This window comes from Amphiura filiformis, chromosome 8 (assembly GCF_039555335.1).
Source record: "Amphiura filiformis chromosome 8, Afil_fr2py, whole genome shotgun sequence".
Taxonomy (NCBI): domain Eukaryota; kingdom Metazoa; phylum Echinodermata; class Ophiuroidea; order Amphilepidida; family Amphiuridae; genus Amphiura; species Amphiura filiformis.
In genome coordinates this window covers 43,541,731-43,566,919 of record NC_092635.1, presented here as the reverse complement: position 1 = coordinate 43,566,919, position 25,189 = coordinate 43,541,731, and the positions used below count along the sequence as shown (strand labels likewise).

At 35.1% G+C, this 25,189-nt stretch overlaps 1 protein-coding gene across 5 annotated transcripts in view; it reads left to right on the top strand.

Annotated features, from left to right (window-relative positions):
* Positions 1-25,189, top strand: part of LOC140159074 (myocyte-specific enhancer factor 2C-like) — a 174,407-nt gene that overhangs the window by 62,801 nt on the left and 86,417 nt on the right. For 4 of the 5 annotated variants that reach the window (XM_072182406.1, XM_072182405.1, XM_072182412.1 and 1 more), the window contains exon 4: positions 21,058-21,104. The exons of the other annotated variant lie outside the window; for it this stretch is intronic. The gene's annotated coding sequence lies outside the window, so the exon portion shown is untranslated. The remainder of the gene's footprint in view (positions 1-21,057; positions 21,105-25,189) is intronic. 5 annotated transcript variants of the gene reach the window in all.

Below are 25,189 nucleotides of genomic sequence, written 5' to 3'. Positions count from 1 at the left end.
CTATTCCAGTTGAAATTCATCCAACCCCCTGTAGAAGACACAGCCTTAATCTTCCACACAGAGTGTTACAATAGTAATGGAGTTACCCATTCAGGTAATCCCATTTGAGATTCACACTCCCTGTGTGGATGATTAAAGTCATGTCTCCCATAGGGGTTGTATGGATTTCAACTGGAATAGCCCATATCTAGAATACTTTGATTTAAGCACAGATTTAAGTGAATTTATATTGAATTTATGTCACAAAAGATGCATAATATGCATATAATGTATCTTTTCTTGAAAATGGTCTTTGTCGGAAGTTGCTAATATATACCAATCAGCAAAGTAACTTGTTTTTCAATCTATCACGCAGTATTCACACCCATTGTCACTCGAAAAACAAAGTGCAATATGCATGACATGACATTTAGTCAATGCCATTACAATAGAATTTTAGATAATTCTTTTGTTTTGCGCTTCAATATTTTTTGTTGGATGCAATTATTCTGCTTGCAAGTTTTTAGCGATGTCATGCGTGGATTAATTCCACATTGCTTGAAAAGCGTCATGTAATCCAATTTGTGGAACATGTATGGTGGGTGTGGCTTATGCGCTGTTCCATTTGAAAATCATACACCCCCTATTGAAGACATGACCTTAATCTATCACACAGGGAGTGTGTATTTCAAATGGGGTTAACCTGAATGGGTGATTCCATTTGAAATCTGCACCCACACCCCTTGAAGACACAACCTTAATCTTTCACACAGGGAGTATGTATTTTATAGGGGGTTTCCTAAATGGGTGATTCCATTTGAAATCTACACCCTTCTGTGGGAGATTTCTGTCTATTAGGGGTGTATGGATTTCAACTGGAATAGCCCAACCTAGGGTGTGAGTATCATGTATGCAATAAAATGGTTCTTTCACCTAAAAAACCTATTTGTCGTACATTACATTAGAAAAAAAAAACCATTTGCGATATAACAATTTATATGTGGTTTTTAACAAAACAAGCACATGCAATGATAAATAATTTTGTGTAAAAAGTATTATTTTTATGATAATTATCGTAATGGTGTCATTTATTTATGATTTAGAAGCGATAAATACAGTGTGAAAAAATAGAGAATGCTAGAATCACAAAATACTCCTTTAAGAAACAAAGTAGGAAGATGACTGTTGCTGTAATCCAGCAGAGTGCATGCATGAAACAAATTGTTACCAATTCTATGAAATGTTGAGAAATAACTGAAAAACAAATTATTCTATTTGTTGGAAGTTGCAATGTAGGTAATCAGGTCTGTGAGATCAAGTTATTACTTTATTCATCAATTTTTCAACATCTTATATGTAAGTCAAAGTAGTGACAAATACCCGTGACAGATGAACAAGGGAGGGAGAGAGAGATAGAGATATAAATAGATAGAGAGAGAGAGAGATATAGCGTGTTTCTATTGAGTCCCCTGCATTTTACCGGTAAAACTGTTCGCCGTCAAATAGCGGCGAAAGGCGGATAACGGTCAGTTTCCATTGCACGTTGTTTACCGGTAAACACTCGATGAACAGCGCCAATTGACACACCTTTAAAGTTTGCCGGCGAAAGGTCGTGCACTGGGGTCAATCCCCGGGTCAATTGCAAAGCATTGTGGATTTTAATATTGTAGTATTTTCTTAATTGTTTGGCTAAAAATGAGGTAGCAAACATGAAAAGAAGACTGAAGAATAATGTTTTTTTTTATTGGCGTTTTCATTCGTTCTCGTACATCAAATTACGCCATTGGGAAATCCCCCTCAGTGATATCGACGTGAGTACTCAGTATTGTTGAAAAAAAAAAAAAATATGTCTTAGAATTTAATCTTTCACAGTTTAATTTCAGTTAATTATTTATAGCGCATAGTAAATTTAACATCAACAACATAATATTAGATTCATGAAATCTTTCTAATTTTCTGAAGCACACACCGCCGCGGATATCCGAGTTGATTTCTATTTTTTTTCGCATGCACAGCTGGATTCATCCGCTGACGTTGTTTTTGTTGTTGTTTTATTTCATGGCTCTTACTAGGGTCTTAAATCATAACTCATGTTAAATATTTAGCATAATCTGTATAATGCAGGGATAATGCATTATGAATATTTCTTCCTTTACTTTATTTATAGCAAGTGAGTCAAATATTTGTATGTGATTAGGCCTAAGAATTTTTGTGAACGGAATGGTATAATCATGGTATAATACATAAACAAGCTAGCTCATGATGCAGAGGTCAAATTCGCGACTCAACTTCCGTTTTCTTCCCTGTATGCGCATTCAATCGAACGGAGTGAGTTTCTATTGACGCGTTATCGGTAAGCGCCCCGCTTATTTTCCTTCCTCAAGAAGGAAAACGTTATCGTAAAAACTCGCCCCTGTTTACCGGTAAATAGCGGGGAAGGTCAGTTTCTATTGAGCAGAAATAATCCCTTTACCGTCTTTTTACCGGTAAACGGTCCCAATAGAAACACGCCTATAGAGTGGAGAGATTGAGAGAGAGGAGAGATGGAGAGAGAGACAGTAATGAGAGGAACAAAACGATGCAGACATGTCGCTTGACTCTGTGCGATGGGTGTGGCATCGTGTGGTATAATAGAACAATTCAAAATGAGGACAAAAAAGGAAATTGTCGGCCCTCTACATTATCTGGACTGTGGTTGGTTGGAAAAACTTGAAATCACAGACAAAACCTACTTCATTTTCCATGCATGCATTGTGATATTTCAATACTGTAATCACTTTATTTATGTTTTAAAACAGTTTTATTATTAAATAATGAAGAAGGAGGCGGCCTATATGCTTCACCCTAGCAGGGCGTAAGACAATGCGAGACACAAATTAATACATGCAAGGATCGGAAATAAAATTGGTTGAGGTAAAATTCAGGAAGTCAAAATTCCAAAGAAAAATAAATGAGTGTTTAATTCTTCTGGACATAAAAAATTATATTCTTGATTTTTAGAATACAAGGGTAGGTCAGTCGAGGGCAAACAAACAATGTTTTTTTCTTGGCCTGAATGGGTTAATTAATTGGTTTTGAGTAATTACGCTGTGCAGCAATGAGGAAGTTGGCGTGTGTTGTGATTACGCCATGATCATGTAACATGAATGGTTTGTGTGTATGTAAATAAATCTCATGTTCGTTATTGTCAAGTTTGCAATTTTGAATTTGTTTTGCTTGCAACCTGCTTTCAAAACATGAATATGTTGTTACAAATTATAGCAATTATTTCTTGTCCTTTCTGGAATTGCTAAATAAGGTTAAAATTTTCCTGTAAAATTTTGGGGTTTTCCCCTAATGAACATTAATTTATAGGATTGATTGTCGTTTACAGCAGATACCTACATGTGTATGAAGACTCCACATCATATTATGATTATTAGTGAGGCATTTGTTTTTGTTTACAAATTTATACTGGTTGAAGGCTTAACATCTTGAATCACAACTGATTTTCTGTGAGTAATATTATGGTAAACCCATGTGCCTCATATTCTAGAGTCACACCCTGATATTAAAGGGTTTCAATATGAACTAGTAGTAGGTGGTTTCATAATATACCGGTCAGTATGTTGCTTGAAAAGGGTTTTCTGTCTACATAATCATTACTTTTGGATCACTTTCAGTGGGAGGGGAGGAACTGTTAGGACTCAAAAGTGGGGGAGGGGGGGGGGGGGACAGATTTTGGCAGGGGGGTATAACACCCCAGGATCCACAACAACTTACGTTGGGTTATTCCTTCATGTAATTTTACACAAAATTAGGGTTAGGGTTAAGTTTAGGGTTAGTTTAGGGTTAGGGTTAGGTTAGGGTTAGGTTAGGATTAGGGTTAGGTTAGGATTAGGGTTATGATTATGATTATGATTAAATGATTATGATTAGGGTTAGGATTAGGGTTAGAGTTAGGATTAGCTTACACGAAATAATTACATGAAGGGTCGACCTTACGTTGACTTTAGACATCAACATTTAAGAGACTCTACCATAAAATTTGTAATTATCTTAAACACCGTTTCCTGTTGCATGTTGCTCATCACTTATGTTGCGCAGATGATATTTGAGAAACACTAACAATCTTTCAGGTGAGTGTACATGTCGGGAGCTGGTCTTGAAACATGCTGTTCTGGTAACTCCAGCAATGTCACTGTTCCATAGTGTGATATGTAGTGCCAGAGGTGTAATAGTTTTCTAGATGATTACATCAGTAATGCTTAATGAACCTGCATCATGCACATGCCAATTTGCCGCCTTTGTGTGCAAAAGAGATAGCCACTGATTGAATGTTGTCACCACCAGAAGATGTGTCATGTCACTGCTTGGAGGAAGCAAGAATATATTCTTCTATTGAGCATGTGTGTGTGTTTGTTTGTTTCTAATTTTTTGTTTGTTTGTGTTTCTCTGTTGTACATCATCTTTTTTAACTTCAAATAAACCTGGGGAGGCACTCCACTTTGGAAGTGACGGCGATGTGCGGACACTAGTTCGACACCAGGAAAGGGAGTCATTTGGTGAGAAGGCCCCCAAAAGGGTTTTTTCTGAGAGATGGGAAAACAATTTACCATGAAAGTGGATCTTTCTGTGAGACAGGGGATAATTTGGGTCAAAATATGGAAGGTGACAAATTTTTTGATACAAAATTATCAAAAGTCATCAAAATGTTAATTTTTTTTTTAAATTTGATGAAAATATTGATATAATCATGATAATGTGAAGTTTAGAAAAAATACTGGGTCATTCTGTGAAAGATTATCAGAAATATGTTAAAAATTCTTTAAAAAGGAAGACCTTTGGTGACAGTAAATTGAATAAAACAAAACAGGGGGTCATTCAGTGAGAGGGAGTTGAAAAATGAGGGTCATTGTGTCCGCAAATCCCTGTCACCAATTTTTTTTAGCGAGTTCCGGCCTCAAACAAAAGTGTTACAATAAAGGAGCTGATTTGATGTGTGTAAATCTTTGCATGTCACATCTCTCCAGGCAACATAATGGACTATTGAATGTAAAGTGTTGTGCTACAGAGATGTTTAACTAACTTCTTGCAGATAGTCTTCTGGGGACCATTCTCAAGAGTCATTGTATTTGTAATGTGATTAAGTCTGCGGAAGGACACTCACGTTTGTAAAATAGGTCTCACTGAAGTAATGGAACCAGGTTAAACTAATTGTCAAATTTTAAATTTCAGGATGTGCTAAAGGTGGTCTATATACAAAGGTTCAGTTTGTGATTTTTAGAGCTAATCAGTAAATTTCTTTTTTTTTACCAGGATCTTGAACTTTCAAAATAGGCATATATTTCTTTTTCACAGAGTTTTTAAACTTAAAAGTACAAAATGTACTTTTTACTAATTTCTTGCTGACACTTTCGTAAGTGAACCAAATGACCTTTTCAAAGCTTGTTGTTGTTGTGATGATCCAACAGCCAATTGACTGAAGTTATGTGACTTCCTGTAGCGATAGTCTTGCTTGCAGACTTCAACAGTGGATCATAAACATGACTTAGATTGTAGAGCCCCTCATCTCTGTTCATAACTCCTCGCCATCTCCTCCTGATCTGAAATTACTCTTTGATCCATAGTGGATCATCACAACAACAAGCTTTGAAAAAGTCAGCGGTTCACTGACCAAAACTGTCTGCAAGAAAATAATAGGTTTCTTCAATTGGTTTTGACAATTAAATCAAAAACTCTACCAAACCTGATGAACATGTTTCAAAATGTGTCATTTCCAAGATTTGCTCCCAAGTTTTTGTTATGAAAACCCACAAAATCTGTCCACATAGTATGCTAACATGGGTGAGAAGAAAATTATTCAAAGTCACTAGTAAAGGATTTGCGAGAGTTTTATATTATTATGCTACTGTGTACTGCATTTGAAAAAAAAAACTCCATTAACTACTGGACAACTAAGTACACACATGCTAGTTGGTTATGTGTACACAGGCATTTACTGTTGAACAGGAAAATGCCCGATACTACCCAAAAATAGCGCAGTAGTAATAAAAATTGTACGATTTTAGCTCACAACATCATCATCAGTCTAAGTATAGACCCAAACATTGACACACTTTCATCCAAGCAAGTCAGGTTAGCTGTTATTTTTTCCCCTTCTTGTGCTTTCGTGCAACTCTTAAACAGGCTAGACTTTTGACTGTGGGGGGCCTCCTATGTTGATTTTTGGCAAAAAAAGGGCGAGTAATTTGGCATGAGTCAGAATGAAATGGCAAGACTAGCAGCAGGAAAAGGCTATATTAGATTTAAGAGTTCTGTACAGGGGGTATAGGGGGAAGACGTTGGTACACTTCCTGGATACGACGTGACTTCGGTTAGTTACTAAGACAACTTGTGTCAGTCAGACCTGGATTGACTGACTAACTGACTGACATGCAAGCAAGCAAGCAAGCAAGCAAGCAAGCAAGCAAGCAAGTAAGTGAACGAGTAAGCAGGCGGAAGTCCAAGTATCAGTTGTGTCAGGTCAGCTGAGGTGGGGATGGTCACCATAAAATTGATGGAATAATGAACCTTCATTTGTCAAATAATGCCATGAAAAAAGGAAAAACAATATATCCTTCTCATTTTCATAAATTGGCATTTTAACAGTGTCTTCCGATGTTTTTGAGATTTTTCTTGGGGGGGAGGGGGAGTGAGAAAAAGAAAAGAAAATGGGCCAAAAATGAAAAAAAAATGCTGCACAGTGAATATATATAGCGTTTTCAACCAAAAAGTCACAGACAAATTTGTTTTCCCTAATAAGGAAATAAAATTAAAAGTGAAAACGTTGTACAGAAGAAACTGAACTTTTTTCACATATTGCAGACACATGATTCTACACAATAGTTACATATGCCAAATACACACAAAGTTTGCGGAAGTTACACTCTAGAAAAAGGTCATTGAACTTGATTGCTCATGCCTCATTTACCATCAAAGCTAATGATCGGATTATACAGAAAACCAGTAGCATGACAAGCTTTTTCGCATAAAATTAACAGAAGAAAATTTATGGGAACCGGGATATACTAGTATTAAGTACATGTTAGTTTATTCAAATATTAGTAAATGGTGTCACATGACCAACCCAGTGGGTCAGTTGCCTGATGAAGTTTGATGGTATCAAATGCAATGTATTGTAAAAGTAACAGATTTAGGCCCAAAAAAAATTGTTTGCTTGCCCTCAAATGAATTTTAAAAGTTGGGTCAGTCGGTTGGTCAGGATTTAAAAAAAAATAATTATAAGCAAACTACTGTTTGTATTAATTAAGGCTCAAAATATGAAAAATCAGACAATTTTGGTGTCAAAATTAATCAACTAATATTACAAAACAACTAAAATGTTGAACACAAGCTCTAAAAAACATTTTTTTTACATCTTCAGAATGCAAAAATTTGAAAAAAAAAAAAAAAAAACCTTTTCAGGACTTTCCAAAATAGGGTCGGTATTCTTTTGTACAGTAAATAGAAAAACACCTTTTTTCTGATTTCCAAACTATAGGGTCGGTCGGTTGAGAGCAAGCAAACATCTTTTTTTTGGCCTTAATTCAAAACTTTGTGACTAGTAAAAGATGATGTTTTAAATATTTGTTGCATTGTTTTCAGTAATTAAGTACATTTGTGAGGATTGTATTAAAACATGATAATACCACTTGTATCAGAGTCTATGTTCCCATTATGTGTGAACGTCAAAATTAACTCTGCATCATAAATGGCATAACTAAACAGGAATAGTCGGCATACATCCCGTTAGCTAAAAACAATCATCTTCACCTTGACGATTTTCAGTCCGAATTCAAAATTCTCACCAAGTTTTACTTGTTCTATCTTCTTGTTGACGTGATGGACCCGGGAAGCTGTTTGCTCACTTGAAGTAGGTCATCGCCATAAAGCTTGAGGGATGAGATTTCTGACATGGTTTGCATGTCACAGTAGTGTTGTCGTTGTCAGATGAACCTGTTCATTGTTAGGTGCATTCCGGAGGTATGTCTGTGTGAAAAAGTGCAGAAAGAATTGGTCAATTGATATCGATGCGAAATATCTTGATGCTCTGATTTTATTTCAATTTGACGAAGCACCTGACTTGGTTGAAGATAACAGATCTGAACATCTGATTTTTGCATATTTTACTTCAATATTTTGAGTAAAATGTACATTATGAAACAAGTGCCTGAATAATAAATTCCCTCCAATTTTTACGGCTAGAAAGATACTTGATCGAGTACAGATATTGTGATAGGTTAATCATGTCAATTTAGATGGATCTTCAGACAGTGCTGTCCTAAAAAAGGGGTTTACCCGGTCACAAAAACTCATACTTTTTGATGCGAATCATTCCTAGATTATTATCAAGAAATATATAATTATGCAAAATATTAAGATGTGCTGACTTTATTTCATCGAAATATCTGACAAGAGATAAGGGATCTTACTTTACGCATATTTTAACTTTGATATTTTTTAAAGAAAACAAAACAAAGTGACGGAGAAATAAATTCTTTTGAATTTTCTCAGGTACAAAGATATTTGATTTGAGTCGAGATACTGTGATGGGTTAATTATTTTCATTTAGATAGATCTTCAGACAGTAATGCCCTAAAAAAGGGGGTTAACCGGTCAAAAAAAGTCCTACTTTCGATGTGAATCATTTCGAAGTCATACCAGCTGATAATGGTGAACCTGGATAAGTCACTAAAAATTTCTGGGTTAGTTTTCATTTTGCTTGTGTGAACAAGTTTAAGATTATACAAATTATTTTCTTTACTATTTTTTGTTATCAGAATTATCAGAAAGGTATTGCTGTTGTTGGTTCACTGGTGAAATTGTATTGAAATTTTTTAATGGTGAACACCACTGCATTCGACCTAATTAGCAAATTTGGAGCACTTAGGAGAGTTAGTTATTAAAACATGACATAAAAGAGGGATGGTATGGGTTCTAGGAGACCTAAAGGCTTGATGTAAAGGGGTGTCATCTCTGCCCCATGCATGGGCATGATGTTTCTCAGGATGGGGGAAAAGCCCAAAAACTTAACTCTAAAAACCGATGGACCTATGTGAAATGTGATTATTGGCTTTGTAAGATCAATGTATTATTAGAATTACACTGCATTTTGTTAGTTAAATGGCTTAAACTGGGAACAAATTGCTCCTGCCATCCCATCCACTCACCTTCAAAGACTACACAATGGCTTGAATGTACCAAAACTTGAGATAGGTGTGTGAAGATTCACTTCCACTCAAATGATATGTCTTACATTTTATACATTTGTGAAGAAAACCTACAAAATTAGCGGAAAAAGTGTGATTCTGGTTTCCTTAACAACATTCATTTCCTGTAGGAGGAGTACTCAATATTTTGATAGGGCTTCCTGTGTGGTTGACATAATGATTGGAACACTACTTGCCCTCTCTGTGGTTCTATATGTCTTGGTATCCTGCATGGAGATGGACAACAGTGGAGGTGTAAGGACCAGACCATAGTGGTCAATCCGTTTATTTTCTCAATTGTTTTGTGCTAAAACTTGGTGTTTTTTGGTTTGGTAGACATTAAGTATGATATTCAACAAATTGTTGATGAGTTTTGTTGATGAGTTGATTGAATTCTGGAGTTCAAATTGTAGGAGATAGGAGTGTATTATGTTTTATTCCTGTTCAGGTTGAAAATCTGTTTATTAATTTTTTTGTACAGTATCATTTTTGATTTTTGTTTGTTTTCTGCACTTTTTCACCAGATGTCTGGAAGTTAATATTATTTTGCACAGAAATTCCAGAATTCCTTTACAATACCCTACTATTTTTCAATACGGGTCTTTGAAACAATTGCGCACTACATACGCATGCATAGTAAATGGAATAAAAGGTATACATTTTGTAAATGATAATTGTTCATATCCAATTACACATGCATAGTAAAATGGCATAAATGATAGCTTTCCTGCAACCAAAATTCCAGTATTTTCTTGTTTGAAAAAGAGCCCTCTAGTTTGACTTAATTAGCACTTCACAGATGTTTTCATAATCTAGCATATGGATCTCGACATCATTCTACTCAAAAATTCATTTTTCTAACAAATCCTGGGTTTCATTTTGCTTTAGAGCGATAAGCCTGGCCATTTCACCAAAGGCTAGAAATTTCAAAATCTTAAATGCAGATAATTATTGACTTCTACAAAGCACGGTAGTGATGCTACACATATATCGTATATTCCTAGTATTGACATACAATTAGCTTAGCCTGACCAAGGACCGTAGTTAGCCTGACCAAGGACCATAGAATATGGCTTGACCAAGAATAATGCTTGATCAGTGAAGCTCCAAATGACTTTTTTATTTAGGGTTAATAAAATGGATCTTGCTGTATAAATTCCAAAATTGTGTAAAATACTGGTAGGCAGATGCACCTTTGTATTTTAAAGGATTCCAAATCATACAAAGGAACCAAATTTAACCCATTTCTAAACAAATTTTCAGCTTTTTTTTTTTAAATTGGGCTACAAGTTCTGTTGATTATGAAGTTCTCAATCTCTCCCACCCGAGCCTATAATGAAAGACAGATAAAAAGACTAGTTCGCGTCTGAAATTCTGACAACTAGACAGAAAATGTCGTATTGCGCAGGTCGGCAACCAATCACAGCATGCCTTTGCCCTAACGGCAGATGCTATTTAGTCTTTTTATCTCTGTCTTTTATTATCGGCCAGCTTTTGGCAGCCCTGTCCATATTGCATGAACAAATAAGGGTAATTACAATAGAAAATGTGACTTTGTTGAATATTATACTTCTAATTCGGAAAGAAATTTCTGTTTTCATATTCCTATTCACAGTCGGAACAAAATGACCTGTGCAAAGAATGCAATCTTTGGGTTTCTATGAATCCTTCGTTATAATGCCGGCTAAAGCAGCAAAGTTGCTCAAAGCTCTATCACTTATCTTTGCTACCACAGTTATGTTCAATATTCTAGGAATGATTCAATTTCATTTCTACTTGAAGTGAGTAGCATTAATTTTATAAAGCCAAGGGATAAAATTTTGGGCCACAATCCATTCAATTTATGATGATCTCGCTGAAACAAAGAAGCAGAAAAGCCTTAATGCAAGACTTCCAAGTGTTAACTCACAAACACACAGATACATCCACCCCAGCATGTTGTGCACATGTGCACATGTATGCACAAACGCATGCGTAGATGAATTCACTGCAATATCCAATACCAAATGAGAAACAATAGACCTGGCTTTATAAAGAAAGAAAGAAGGAAAACAACAACAACTGAATGTTAACTTAATTAAACCCTTATAAAACACTTAAAAAGTTGAGGAAACATTTGAAGCTTACACTACCCTCTGGCAAAATCTACTTATTTATCTTCTCCAAGAAAAATACAATTTAAATATTTTGTAATGGATACGGTTTAAAAGAAACCCCATTTTCCCATCTTTGTGATTGATTTCATAAATGATAACTGTCTCCGTCTTCGCTGCTGCATAAATAGCCCCACTGAGTTCTCAAGAAACCGTAGTCAAGAGTTCAAGATGCTGATGCCCAGTTGGTCAACATTGTCCTCTGCCTCTCTCGATTCTACCGGTGTGGGTGTTGAGAACCAATTCCAGGTGATAAGATACCGGTAGTGACTTCCAATTGATACCAGCGTTAATGATGATGATGGGGTGACGCTTGTGGAAGTTGTGGTTTATGAGTGGGAGGAGAAATACTGTATACTTACATGTGTGCAAACCAAAAAGGATGCACATGTGTTTATGGATGAAAATGGGTAGTAATAATAATATTGATGATATTCTTTTGGAGTCAGAGCACTTTTAATTGATAATCATTTCCCAAATGGGGAGAACAGGATTTTAAGCCCCAAATAGAAAGTGCATCCTAGAAGTCCTCCCATGATCTCATTCATAGGTGTACTTGGCTGCCCACCAATGTCAGGTTATGTTGTTGTACAGTTTATAAGTAAAATTTCAAATTTACCCGCCCATCTGGGAGATAGTAATTTCAAGTTGTTTGATATGATTGATCAAATATAGAGGTTGGTAATGTTTGTAGCACAAGGCCTGACAGACAGCAGTACTAGATCTCTAAGGATATAATACAGGCATATCAAATTTTTGCCAGATTTTTCAAGCTTTTTGGTTATATTTTAGCTTTCTTTTAGCTTCTACAAAAAAAAATTCTGACAGACTGACCCTACATGAAAAGTCCATCCGCCCGACGTAAAACGGGGTGATTTTATTTTCGTCACCATATAAATGCTGCAATGTATCAATATTTTAAGCTATACATTGAACTGATGCTGTCAATTACCAGTAATGTGAATGTTGTGAATTCCACATCATAATATTTTAAGTGAAAAGAACTTCAGGTAATCAATGTCAGAAACTGGTCAATTCATCTCATCAAAACAAAAAACCTCATGTGACACTTTAATATAAGAGTATATGAAGATCCTAATGTATTTGTCATCACACCTTCAGGGTACAAGAGAACCCCTCCTTGCTACTTTTGGCTTCAATAAATGCCCGCCACATGCCCACATGCGTAAGAATCTCATCACCGAAGTTGTGTTCACACAGTAATTACATCTGAGTGTAAACTTACACACCGTATTACACCAACTGCTACTTTGACCAAATTACTCCAGGTTTCATGCTTCTGGTCACAGTAAGTAAAATTGAAATAAAGAAAGTCTAAACCTGTAAATTATGTTTACTGATGATATAAATTGAAGTATGCTGATCAGGAATATATGTCTCTTCATGTTTTAGAGTAGGGTTCTCTTTGGTGTATATTTGTTTGAAGCGGTATTATCGCAAAAATTTAGGTGAAACTGTTTGTGGGGTTATATTATCATCATGATGAAAGACTTAGTGCATTGGATAATGGATTATTGATACAAAATGAAATTTTGATAAAAATGTCTTTTTTTCTAACTTAATTTTTTAAACTTTTCATCCAACATTAATAAGTACCACACATGCTAAGTGGTCATGCCAGAACCACGAAAGAGATCAACCTCACCAACTTTCAACCGGTGCCCAGCGTTACATCATGCATCGATCACATGGTCAGCCACTCCTAAAGATACTCCTGCCTTACTTGAAGTTACTCCTGACCGTGTGCCCGGGACCGTGTGAGCAAGACTTGATGAGCTGCAGCGGTGAAAATGGGAACATTACTGCTAACAGTACCCTGCAGCTGTTTGGGATTCCACAATAACCTATGCTTGTTGGATACACGCTAAAATTGCTGAGATTTTGTCACGTTCAAAAATACCAACCATTTTGCCCTTGATGTCCCGTCATTTCATCAAATCTAGTTGTGTCAGTTAAAAATAATGAGAGAACCTATTTCATGCTATCTGATAATATTATGATTTACTATGTGCTGACATTATATTGCAATCTACACTAGAAAAAAAGTTTGACGTCTGTGATTGTCAACATCAATTTTTCCCCCTTGCAAAAATATGGGCTATTCCAGATGAAATCCACACTACCCCTGTGGAAGATTTTGGAAATATCTTCCACAGGGGGAGAATGTTTTTCAAATGTAATTGGTCAGAGTTGATCATTTTTAAACCTATACTCCCCCTGTATTATGGCTTTACCTATATCTTCCACAACTGGAGGAAGTATTGCAAATGGAAGTTACCCAATTGCATATTCTATTCAAAATTGATACTCCCTCTATGGCAGACTTTAAATAGCTAAAACTTCCACAGGGGTAGTGTGGATTTTAAATGGAATAGCCCAATGTGTGCGCTGAATGTTTTCTGTAATCATGTATTGTAAATAGGTAACACACGTCACTTGCGGAAAGGAATGGTGAAATTAATTTTGCGGATTGTCAACATTATTTTTGTTGCTGCTGGACAGGAGAAATCAATGTGATCGGCTGGGACCGTGACAATACGGTATTGGCGTAAAATTAGGTCAGTTATTGACACGCTTTGTCAGGGAAACCAGGTCTACCTTTCGGGTTTTCACGGCCTGTATTGTGATTGGCACACAGCTCGCTGGATGGCATCGTGATTAATTAATGGCCTTTTTTCTCTCCTTTACTATTGGTGTGTATGGTGCTCTTTGCTCTATGAAATTGTTGACTTTGTAAACCAGTATTTTCGTACACATAGATGATATTTTTTTAAAATTCAAATTGGCACGAGCATGAAAGTGAGAACTGGGATGAAGACATTATAGATTAATTGAAATTAATTAAAAGGAAGATAAAAACATAATGAGTTGTGAAGCCCAACATGAATGTTACAGGTTGTATAATATATCGCAAATCTTATGAATAATTAAGAAACTAATTGACAATTTTTCATATGTATGTGATAAAAGGACGATGGCCTTGCTGAAGGAGGTTTTTATTTTTAGCTATTTAAATTAATAAAATAGTGTGACTTTTTTTGGTTAAAAATGGAAGCCATTATATTCGGTGGTATATTTAGAATTGATCAATAATTGAATTATTTATTCTGTGAATAAAAAATTGAATGAAAATAAATAAATTACATATGAAATAAATAATACAATTTAAAAACATAACATATTGTAGAATTCCATATATATGCCTCTAAATGAGGGTTTTCTTTTGGACTCAAGAGGTGAAAGACAGATAAAAACATTAATTTGGAGCAAAAATATTACTGATACAGGCGGCTTTACAAACATGTATTATTGTAAGACCGATCTATTGTAATGTCTTTGTGGAGGATGGCTGCCTTCCATGTCTGTAAAAAAATTCAAATGGGATTATCCAATTTTTTATTCTGTTTAAAACCCATACTCCCTCTGAAGTGTGGATTTCAAATGGAATAGCCCATTGAATCAAAAGATAAAAACAATTCAACTGTCTTCCAAAAAGCCATATTTATAGAAGTAAATGGTCAAGGTAAATTTGTATGTGTTCACGGGTCAGAGTGTCCATCTCTGACTTACTCCTCAGTGACTCTGTAGTGTTTACCTTCCCAGGATAAGTTGGTACCCATTTATACACCTGGGTGGAGAGAGTCATTTAGAAGCAAAAACTCTGTGGTTCACTTAAACCCACAATTAAAATGATAATAACAACAATTAAAACTGTAGGAAAGAAATGTGTTAATTCTTTAGTCAAAAATGTTTATTTATCTTTTCCTTTTGTTTCTATGTGGTTAAGAAGTGAACTTGCTCATCGGTCTTTAAAAGTCCAGCACTGCACGTGGCTATCACCCCTGCTGTATAATAGGCACAATATCGCTGCCAATTAATCTGAACCGCACGCCACTGGATCAAGTGTGAAAACCATGACCTTGGAAGATGAGGTAATATATTAGCTACCCTAATAGCCTGAGGGTGAGTTTCGCGGAACGACATCCACCATCCAAGTTAGCCCCGAGGTCATATGTAGGCATCTTTGTGGCATGGTATATTCCAAGATTATACCAGAAACACAAGAGAAAATCATTCAGACCTACTAATACTTCTTTTATTTCCATGTATTGCTTTGTTTTAAAAGTAATTGATGGCCAGTGAAAGTAAGTAATTTGTTAGGAATCTGCCGTGGTATCACCAGGAGTTTTCATCACTCTGTGCAAGCGATTACATTCAGAAGTGGTTAAGGGGGGGTTTTCACTCGCGCGCATGTATGTGGTAGATAATTTTTTTTCAATTTTGTTGTAGAATTCTCCAGTAATTGATAATTGCATCCGAATACTAGTATAATACTCATCAGTATTGCACTAATGGCATGAACCTCTTCAAATATGGTTCTAATGGGGAGAATATTCTATCAACTGAAAATTATTATTATTTTTTTTTCTTTCTTTGACAAGATTCGCAGCTCTTTATATTATTACCGCAAAATGTCTGCCCTTTTCATCTTTTTTTTCACCAGGTTTTTTGGTCAATCCTTTGATGCGTCATATCATTGCAATATTGGGTGGGGTCTTGTCTTGATGATTTCAGACTTGCGTTGGTGTCAATGGGAAGTAATTTTGGATTAAAATAAAGATGTCAAGTTGGGTGGGAATGATTTTTTTAAGAGCATCTCTGATAGAGAGGAATAGAAAAGAACTGATATCAGAGAGCAATTGAACTGCAACCTAAATTTAAAAACTATATTATCAAATTGATGAAAATCTGGAAATTCAATATTGTAAATCGGTACTTAATTTAGATTTTGTATGATGACATCACTTTGTGTTGGAGTATCGTTTTCATATAAATTTAGCATTTAGCCTGAGTGAAAATAATACGGTTCCCACATTTCATTATATATTTTCGTTGTTTATTATTAAGGCTAACATTACCAGGCTTAATGTCATTTAGATTGTAGTATATCTTGGAACATGCGCTATCACTTTCATAATGTCTCCCGCAATGACCCCTTTTTAAGGCCAATTTTGGTACATGGATGGGTCATTTTGTTTCTTCAAAATTTTTCCAAAAAATATCTCAATTTTGCTAATTTTTTCAAAATTTACCAAAAATGTTGGGAAAAGTTGTACAAATTTGACAATTTGCATTAAATTTGGCTAAAAATTTTAACTTTTGGTAATTTCTTGGAAAATTTGTGGGTCCACTTTCAAATTCTCAGTAAAACACCCCTCCCCTACCCAAATCAAACTTGAGTTTCTCTCTGGACTCTCTGGGAATGTCACAAATTACATGATATCACTTGTAGAACATGTTCACAAATAAAACCTGTAGACAGCATTCCAAACCTAGTTGTTCGCAGTCAGGAATCCGAAAATAGTTGTATTCTGTAAGTGGTACCCAATAATAGAGTTGGGTTTTAAATATCCATAGTTGAGCAGATCGTTATTATTATCTTTGTGCTTCCCATCACTATTTCACATTGAGTATTGCTTTTCACCAGAACAAAATAAAGGAAAGCCTAGAGAGACATTAATTTAATATTTCCTGCAAATTGCACCAAAGTATGCCACTTTCCTGGTGCTTGACGTCACCTGGCCTTAGCAGGGAGGCAACCTAGTCGGATACTCCGCGTGAACAACCAGCACCTACGTTCTTTGATACTAAATTGGCTGGTCCAACTTTTCATTCATGGAGATAGATGGATTCCTAACAAATTGATGGTAGAGGAATTATGAACGGTATCGTGTGTCAATGGTGTATTATGTTGGTACTAAGAAGACTGGAATGAACTTAGCATGTGAGTGAATGAGTAGATAATGAATTCAATGATATATTAGTTTTACATTGCCTCTTATGATTCTTGATGTCAATAGTGTTGCTAAGGCTATTTAGAAGACCGCTGTATATAACTGGCCGTCAGCACCATATCGAGTTATATCGTTTAAGTCATCATATTTTGTTTTGTGTGCGTAAAAGATTCATGAGTTAAATGAAGAGCATGTGCAGCGATGACGACGATGGTGATGATGATAATTCGGTATGTTACTCACATCACATCGCAACTTCCTTAAAGAGCTTCACCCCACAATTGCACTGAAATGCAAATGAGCATTACATGTGGTGTGAGGAATCGTCAATGTATTCGCACATGTTTTTATTTATAAGGCTAGTCTTCAGAATATCCTGTGAACTTTGTACGTTAACTGTTAGCCAAATTGTTAGTTTAGTATTTCTTGCATTTTTAAAACAGAAGGAGGAGCGAAGACAAACATTGCGCTTGAAAGTTGGCTTGTGGCACTGTTTTACGGACAAGCAGTGTCTTGTCCAGAATTGAGCCATGTATTAAGCTTACTCATCAATACTGTTGGTTAATTATTGAACTCTTAATGTTTTGTTTCTTGATAGGAACAAAAATAGAAGTCAATCCTTTGTTTTTCCAAATTGCTGATCTATCTAGTTCTATCTGTGTATTGCCACCACAATAACGGGTGAACTTTCTTGACCACTGGACCAAAATGATTTTCATTGAGGCATAGAATGCTTGTTTTTGTTATAATTAATTATCTTTGTTTTATATAAAAAACTTGTGGAAGAACTTTTCAGGTGGTGCGACGATTTATTCAGGCTTCTGCCTTTGTTGCATCTCCTCCATATAATTTTATTCTGTTTTGCTGTTTTATCTTTTTTGCATGTATTTTGAAGAAAATAAATGTGATATGATAAATATGATATAAATAATTATGATATGATAATAAGATGGCACAACTAGCACAATTAATTCTTTTATACATACCATTTGCGAAGTAAAACAGCACCATTTTAAATCTGCCATGTTCAAATGTGCGCAAAGAACATGATTTATGTTTAGTTCACACAAGAAGAATAACTTTTATGATAAATATAAAGCGCACATTTCGTACCTGATAAAACATTGTCACAGATTCCAAGAAGAAAGTGATAAAAAATGATTAATAGTGATTTCTGATGTATCTATCTCGGGAAGTATGCACTGTTTATTAAACCGATTTGATTTGCTGCAGTCGTTTTCCAACAATAGCCCATGTCCCATCATGTTGGCAGTTTGAGTGGAGCTCAGTGCATCCTGACGACAATGATGACATCAAAAGACAATAAGTTTGTGAGATTTTGCGGCAACTTGCTATGCAAAACCCGAAGCTTCTCCCCCCAGGCTCTTATACATTGTGTTCGCATCATAAGCTGGTAGAGTTGCTCCGAGGCAAAAGAGGTTTATCATTTTCTATGCATGATTTGCACTGTATTGTATTATATGCTGTCCCTCCCAGCAGCCGCTTCCCTTGTCACTCAGATATTTATATATATATATATAATTGCATCTATTGCACTTGAACTTTGTTAGTATCGTTCCGACCTTGGCGAGACCCGTCTATCTACACTTACACCACAATTCAGGCTTAACTGCTAATTGTTTTTAATTGATATCATTTGTGCAAATACAGTTCAAATGCTTTCTTGGTTTACACTGCGGTTGGTGTTAATGCCATTTAAATAATTTAATTGTCACTTATACAAATCAGTTCAAACATACGGCATGTTATACAGTGAACCATGTGTACGTGCTGATATACATCTAACTGAATCTGAGAAATCTGTTTGGTTTAGTATAAAGACTAATTTTGCATATATTTGCATAATTACTAAGCTTTTCATTTTTTTGTGGCTAATTGTATTGATAAGGTGATGGATGAAATGTTTCAGGTTTTGAAGTTTTAGATATACTTTGGTCCAGTTTCAGAGCGAAATGTTTTTTGAGCGAAATGTTGACAAAATGACATATTGTGTATTTCCATCCATTTTAAGGCAGGTTGGAGGGGAGTTAATAACCTAGCGGTGTTAGTATTTAGTTATTGAGACAACCAAAGCTGACACAAAAGAAGAATGGTATGGGTTCTATAAAGGCGATCCTAAGGCTTGATTTATAAGGGGTGTGATTTCCGCCCCATTTTACTCAGTGGGAGATCACCCAAAACTTAAGTTTTGATATGTTATTGGCCTTAAACTCAAGAACTGCAAGACATATGGAAATATAAAATTCATTTATTGGCTTTTTTAAAAGTTTGAAATGGCTAAAACTGGAAGAATGTGGTTCCTGCATGATCCCAATCGCCTTAAACTGGTAACTTGATTAAAATATAGGCCTAAGTTAAAACAATAAAATGAATTAGGTAGAAACTAAAATTTGGTGTGTTGCACAAATGTTAGATGATAATTGATATGGCTGAAACAATAAATATGCTTTGTCATGACAATTCTCCTTTATCTCTGGAGCATTTTGTAAAATAAAAACATCCAAGGTTATGAAGATCTTTCAGAATATTAAGGCTGTTTGTAATAGCTGTGAATAAGCTAATATCAGTGATAACATTTTTTTTCTTCCAAAGAGCTATTTGACATTTAATTTTAGTTGGTGTTACAATTGGATTTAAATGTGAGTTTTTTAAAAGCAATATTTCATTTTCAGAAATTAAAAGAAATCTAAAAAAAAAGTACAAAAATTGTTTGGTGAATTTGTCATGTGTAGAAGTAAAAGGTAAAAGTAAACGTTTGTCTGTGTTAAACTTTTAAAGACAAGGGAAAATACCATCTAAAACAATATAACCACCAAAACAAAGGATCAAGTGGTTTAGCTAAGTGAAGTCTACCAGCGACAGAGTATAGGTGCACTATCGATAAGTTGTGATGTATTCCATATTTAGAATATATTTCCGCATCTTAACCACCATCAGTTTTTTTTCACTGCCCAGTGCTTTTGTTTTTGACATAATGTCAGGCATCAATTTTTTTTCTGTTGAAAGTTGCATATGAAGCGTAAGCAATGATGTAGAGGTTGAATTTGCCGTAAGAGTTCTTGCTAATCGGGTTGACGAGTCTTTTAACTAAAGTTTTTAACTTGTATGCTTGTAAGTTTGCGGGTATAAATGCAGAGAATAGGAATCGCACATTGTACTTGATGATATTTCAAAACTGCCTGTTTTAAGGGATACAAATCAGGGACTGTCATTTGGAATTTGCAGGAGAGCATTAAATAGCTCTTCTGGAGCCTTCAAGGAGAGCTGTTCAGACCATTTACAGTAGAATGTAATGAGAGAATGGTCTACTAAGAAGAGCTAAAAATCACTCTCCTATATCAGATTTAAGGAGAGCAGTACAGAGCGATTGCTCTCGCTCTCCTCAAAATGCAGTTCCTATAAAAATTAGGGAAAAAAGTAAAATAAAAGTAAAAATAAAAATAAAATTGCTGGACAAGACCCATTTTGCTTTGTTACACCCAGAGCACCTTAAAGCAGATTGGGGATGGGGGATGGGGGAGGGGAAGGGGGTTGATGGAGAGTAAGATGAGAGAGAAAGAGCAGGAGAGCAAAGAAGAGATACTTCTGAAAGCTGAGAAAATACACATCAATTGATGTACAAACATTGTTATTTTGTTTGCATAATTAAACAACATATGCGACCTGATCTGACTCACTCAGGCCAAAGTCGGAAGTGTTGAAAAATGAGTTACTACCATTATCAAACTTGCTCAGTACATACAATTACTGATGTTGAATCCCCAGGTCTCCTGAATACTTGGTTACACAGCTATGAACCTTTTATATATGTCCATGTTCTATGTTTTTTAATTGTTTTTTTTCTCTTGTTTTACCCAGATCCCAGTTTAATTAATGCTGACTTTAGCCTGATTGGATCAGATCTGGTAAGTAGTTGTGCCTTTCACAAATTTTTCAAGTGCAAATACTGAAAAAAATAAAGAAATGGTTTAGAGTGACCTAACCCTTGGTTAGAATAACCACAAACAAAATCATTATTCTGTAAACACTACTCAAAAGTGGCGATTTTTTTTTTTGAGAAATGGAGGGAAAACACATACTGTATCCGTTCACCTCTGTGCGTGAATAAGCTTTTATATATAATGTTTTGCAATCAAATTGCCAGGATTTTCTCATTCATCTCTTCACTAAAAGAAAAAAATTCAATAGTGGTCTTTATCACCTTAACAAATCAGATGGAGCTGGATGCATATGTTTGTTTGTTTTTTGTCCGGTTGGTTTTGACCTGAACACAAAAAACATAATCGTACAAGGATGATTTGTATAAGAATTTATAAAGAATATAAAAAATTGGAATGGCGCTTCCTGCCTTATTTGGTTTGTTTGTTTTTGTCCGGATGGTTTTGACCTGAACACAAAAACATGATCTTGCAGGGATGATTTGTATAAGAATTTGAACTTTAAGGGGTAAAAAGAAGATAGCACAATAGTGAATTTATCTGTAAAGCGTTGCTTAATCTTTTTACAAGTGTGGTTACTGACTTCTGTGAAAAAAAAAAATCTAATTTCATATTTGTACATTGTGTCAGCTGGTATCACAAAAGATGTTCTTTTGCATACATCGAGTAGCAAATTAATCTTTGAACTGACGATGATTACAAATTTGAAACATCTTTTCATCATGGTTAAATTAAAGAGAGACGGAATAGTTATGGTGAGCGGCAGCAGCTCAGTCAAGAAAGAGTGGACATTACACTGGCTTGGAGCTCACAAAAGCAATGCATTATCTAGCTCTGCTAATGTATTGCGCTTTGGAAGTGCTTTTTTCGGGCATCTAAAGGCCACAAATTGACATATCACTTGGAAAAACAAGTATTGAAGTGAAACGCCAGCCAAATGGTGGGAGTAGAAGGAAGTTGATTTCACTTAATTTTCACAACAGTGTACGTGCTGTTTTTAAGAGTTTCGCCAGTTTGGAGTTTGAACGTCACCATTGACAAAAACAAGGTGGCCGTGAATTAAGAAAAGTACAATGTGGTATCTGTGAAGATGGGGTTTGTTAAAAAATCTACTGTTATGATGAAAACACTTTCAGTGATTGAAAAGAGGTCTCTTTTTCAAGTATTGTCTGCAAGAACTTCACTAAGTGCAGGTGGTGTGCTTAATGAATTGCAACAAAAAGTGAAACATTTTGTTGAATGAATGAATGTGTAATAGATAGTTTCCTGTCTCTTTTATTTCATTACTCCCATTTCTTTTTGATTGTTTCTTTCTTTCCTTCCTTTCTTTCCTTTTTTCTTTCTTTCTTTTCTTTTCCTCTGTATCTCTTTCTTTCTTCGTTCGTTCTTTCTTTCTTTCTTTCTTTTTTTTTTTCTCTCTTTCTTTCTTTTTTCTCTTTCTTTCTCTCTTTCTCTTTCTTTCTTTCTTTCTTTCTTTCTTTCTTTCTTTCTTTCTTTCTTTCTTTCTTTCTTTCTTTCTTTCTCTTTCTTTCTCTTTCTCTCTTTCTTTCTCTCTTTCTCTTTCTTTCTTTCTTTCTTTCTTTCTTTCTTTCTTTCTTTCTTTCTTTCTTTCTTTCTTTCTTTCTTTTTCTCTTTCTTTCTTTCTTTCTTTCTTTTCTTTCTCTTTCTTTCTTTCTTTCTTTCTTCTTTCTCTCTTTCTTTCTTTCTTTCTTTCTTTCTTTCTTTCTTTCTTTCTTTCTTTCTTTCTTTCTTTCTTTCTTTCTCTCTTTCTTTCTTTTTTTTCTCTTTCTTTCTCTCTTTCTTTTTCTTTCTTTCTTTCTTTCTTTCTTTCTTTCTTTCTTTCTTTCTTTCTTTCTTTCTCTTTCTTTCTCTTTCTCTCTTTCTCTTTCTCTCTTTCTCTTTTCTCTTTCTTTCTCTTTCTTTCTTTCTTTCTTTCTTTCTTTCTTTCTTTCTTTCTTTCTTTCTTTCTTTCTTTCTTTCTTTCTCTCTTTCTCTTCTCTCTTTCTTTCTCTTTTATTTATTATTTATCATTATTACTTTTATTCATTCAAGGTGTATCTTTTTGCTTCTTTCAAAGTGGATTTTTGTATGATTCAGACAGCAAAATCAATGTAAAGGAAAAAATCCTTTTAATTGTGTTAAGTGAATTTTAGTATGGTTGTACAACTTCAGCTTTTTGAATTAGTTAAGTCAACTTGCGTTCAAAATCTGAATAAAAGCTTAAAATGACTTCAGGAGGAATGAATGAAAACTCTTGGAGTGATTGAGATGTAAATATGGATTTACTGTCATCACTCTGTAAAGGAGGATGATTTCTATGACAAAAGTTGAATCCAGTCGGCAAAAGTAACAATGTTTAGTTCAATTTTTATATAAAATAAAACAAAACCTTGTAAACAATCAGATTAGGAAACAGGTAGTGAAGACAAGTAGTAAATTCAGGAGGCATGGTTTCAGGTCTTGGTGTAAATAATTTGATACAATTTATCCCAGCGACAACTGGAAAGTAGCTAAGTGAAGAGATACAGTTTCTTCAAGGTGGCAGTGGGCCAGGCCAGCCGAGAGTGAAAATCAATGCGTTCACCACGCATACATTGGCAAACAAGCAAGCAACTCATCTTGCTTTTCCTTCATTCAAATTGCTTTGCTTTACCAACTGTAAAATACCGGTATTGACCCTGTGCACGCAGACAATTCACTAGCTTGCTTGCACACAACTTAAGCCGCAAATCGATCTGATGCGTACGGCTGCACCGGCGTTTGCTGACGCGCTCCGTCTAGCTTACTGCTTTTGTTACTCGTCATATTGTCAAACATGAATGTTTAAAATCAGTGCTACCTACTGGATAGAATTCATGGTTGGACTGAGCAGATTTTGTTTTATTGATACAAACTTGCAGCTACCGCTTATTAGCATGCGTAGCAACTTGGCTTTCCTTTCCAGGTAGGTTGTTCTGACACTTATTGCTTTTACGTTTGGCGAAACAAATTGATTCACAGTGTCCGTTTAATGTAGTTAAATTGTCGTATTTGAAATTGGTTGTTTTGCATTTTCTTGTTTCATGAAAACATGTTTGAATGAATATGGACACTGCTCAGTGAATCAATGTTTCCAGTATCTTATCAATAAGCAAATTAAAATTTATCAAGTGACAATTTGTAATCCTGCATTTTCTGTCTACAGCTGAGTTTGGGTATCAGCGCATGATAATACACATTTGACATAACTTTGCACTTTTGTGATCTAGTTTACATTTTTGTGTAGTTTTTAGTAAAATATTATGCAAAATTTATTTATATTTGATTACTACTCATCAGGTAGAAGGTATCATCCAATAATACACATTTGGTATTGAACTTTCGTGATCTCGTTTACTTTTTTGTGGATTTTCTTAATTTTGAACAATTCTAAAGAAAAATGAAACTTGATGTTTTAGTGACATTTCACCACTACACTAGTTTTTGTGAGTTAAAGTAATAACTATGCAAGTTTTATATTTGATACACCACTCATCAGGCAGAAAAGTTTTGATTTGTAGAAATACAAAAAGATACCAGTAGTATTTAAAAAGTTTCAGCGAAAATAATGTCAAATTTGGCAAGTGTAAAAGATATGCTCTCGTTAAGTTAATGCGTGCCAAATAGCAATCGCTGGTCTGATTTTTTTTAAAGGACAAAATGGTCATCACGCAAATGGGTACATTTTCTACGTCATCCCTATCCCGTAAGTAAATTGGATACGGTGATGAGCCCATGACTAAATAGTTTTAAGTAATTACATTCAAGAATTTAAGTAGGAGAGGAAAATCAATGGTAATTTCATGTAGTCGACAACTCTATACCAGATTGAAGCAGATTACCTGTTATTGGCCATGCTCAGATTTCATTCCAGTGGGAAATACCTCTGACTTCTAGTTCTCCTGGTGGTGTATATGTGTGTAAATAATGAATCGGTAATGTCGGGCAAAATTTCTTGTCACCTAGTTCTTTTTTCTCTGTGTGTCTGAAATTTGGTACTTGTACGGTATATAAAGTATGGGGCTTCTTATAGT